Raw genomic sequence first — 2604 nt, 5'->3', positions numbered from 1 at the left:
GGAAGGTCCTGCCTGAAAACTCTGGGGTCTAAACCCCAATCTAGGCTGCCCAACCCAGATCACCAAAACTGAGTAAGGGGACCACATAACACATGGCTATGAAAAGCAGCAGGGTTGCTATCTGTCAGGGAGAGATGGCTGGAAATGCTGGCAGCCACTTAAAGGTCCAATGCACAAAATTCTGTGTGCAGCCACTCACGTTGGGGTTCAGCAGAGGGAGGACAGAGTGAACTACAGCTGTGTGAGGAAAATCTAGGGTTGGGCTGTGGGGTTAGAGGTTGGAAAGCAGCTGCCTTGGTCTTCTGTGCTGAGTCAGCCCCCCAAACTGCAGAGGGCATCTTCCTCCAGCATATCTTTACCATCCAAGCAGCTTTTGCCTGGAGGGAAAGCATTAACACACACACACACACACACACACACACACACACACACCCGTGGTAAAACCTATGACCCCACCCTCTGGAATCTATGTATATCTATGGTCAATAGCCTGAAGCTAATCAAGACTGAATAACAATCAAACTTCAAGCAGAGGTTGATCTCTACAGTTCTGAGTCTTTTCCTGATCTCATTCTGGGCTGGAGCTATAAAAAGTAGATTCTGGTGCATATCTTGGTCCTTTCCAAAGGCACTCAGCCCCAGCAGAGGGAGCCACAAACTGTGGATTGCTGATAGGTCCAAACAGGGGGTTCAGGGCCAGTCACAAACAGCATCTGACATTATCCTGCACTAGAGACTGGGAGTCATAACAGGTCTACCTAATACATAGAAACAAACTCAAATAGGCAGCCCATATGGGAAGGAAAAAAAGCCCCAAATTAAACAACAAGAGAATTCTCCAAAAGAGAAAAATAAATGAAATAAATATAAGAAATTTATCAGGCATAGAGTTCAGAATAATGATGGCAAAGTTGCTCAATAGCATGGGAAAAGATACAGTAGCTATGAAGAATGACATAGCTCTAATAAAGAACACAGTGGAAGGAACATATAGCAGATTAGGAGAAGCCAAGGATAGAACCAGTGAATTAGAAGACAGGGTAGAATAAGTCACTCAATCAAAAGGAAAAGTAATTAAAAAATAGGAGGATAGTTGAAGGGAGCCATGGGACATGAAAAGTAACAATATTTGCATTATAGGAGTGCCAGAAGGGGAAGAAAGTGAGCAAGGGATAGAGAACGTGTCTGAAGAAACAATGGCAGAAAACTTCCCTAACCTGGTGAAGAGAAGTCACACAAGTTCAGGAGCACAAAAAGCCCTGAGCAAGAAGAACACAAATAGACCCACACCCAGACACATTGTAATTAAAATGCCAAAAATTAAAAACAAAGAGAATCTTAAAGGCAACAAGAGAAAAGCAAACTTTTACCTACAAAGGAGCTTCTATAAGGACTGATTTCTCATCAGAAACTTTACAAGCCAGAAGGGAATAGCAATGAAGTACTCAAGGTAATCCTATATAATAAAAGCCCAGCAACCGAATGGTGGAATGACCAGAACAACCAGTTGACCAGTCGCTATGATGCACACTGCAGCCAGGGGGAAGACGCTCAATGCAGGAGCTGCCCCTTGGTGGTCAGAGCACTCCACAGTGGAGTACCGCTCAGTTGACTGGGATGAGCAGCGCTCCCATAGTTGGGTTGATCCCCGCAGGTCATGTCCTCCCCCCCCCCCCCCCCCTGCACCAGAGCATGAATCTCATGCTCTGGGCCTCTAGTGGAAAATAAGAACCTAAAATCAAGATTACTATATCCAGCAAGGCTGTCATTTAAAATAGATGGTGAAATAAAGAGCTTTCTACCTAGGCAAAAAAAGACTAAATGAGTTTGTTTACACCAAACCAGCACTGCAAGTAATGCTAAAAGGACTGTTGTAATGATAAGAAGAAACAGAAAAAGAAAGCTAGGCATACAGAATTAAAATGGCAATAAATAAGTAACCATAAAGTAACCATAAATAATAACCTTAGTGTAAATGGCTTAAATGCTCCAATCAAAGGACAAAGGGTAGCTGAGTAGATAAGAAAACATGACCCACATATATGCTATCTACAAGAGATCCACTTCAGAACAGGCTCACACAAGATGAAGAGCAAAGAGATGGTAAAATTTGTCCATGCAAGTGAAAAGAAAAAAGCACACACACACACACACAAAACAACAACAACAAAAAACAACAACAAAAAAACACCTATAGTAGCAATTCTCATATCTGACAGACTTAAAAATGAAGGCCATCACTAGAGACAATAAAGGTCACTACATAATATTAAAGGGGTCAATCTAACAAAAGAACATAACCCAGTAAACATACAATATATGCATCCAATATAGGACATCTATAATAAAAATATTTTCAATAACTTATGAAGGACTTTAAAGGAGAAATAGACAGCAATTCACTTACAGTATAGAACTTTACTAGTAACATTCCACTGACATATTGGATAAATCTTCTAGACAAAAAAATCAACAAGGAAACAGTAATCCTGAATGACTAGTGAATGACTCACTAGGTCAGATGGAACTAATTGACATATTCAGAATATTCCATTCCAAAGCTATAGAATATACATTCTTCTCAAGGAACATTTTCAAAGATAG

This window comes from Pipistrellus kuhlii, unplaced genomic scaffold (assembly GCF_014108245.1).
Source record: "Pipistrellus kuhlii isolate mPipKuh1 unplaced genomic scaffold, mPipKuh1.p scaffold_m20_p_96, whole genome shotgun sequence".
In the NCBI taxonomy this organism is placed as follows: Eukaryota; Metazoa; Chordata; class Mammalia; order Chiroptera; family Vespertilionidae; genus Pipistrellus; species Pipistrellus kuhlii.
This window is presented reverse-complemented; position numbering follows the sequence as displayed.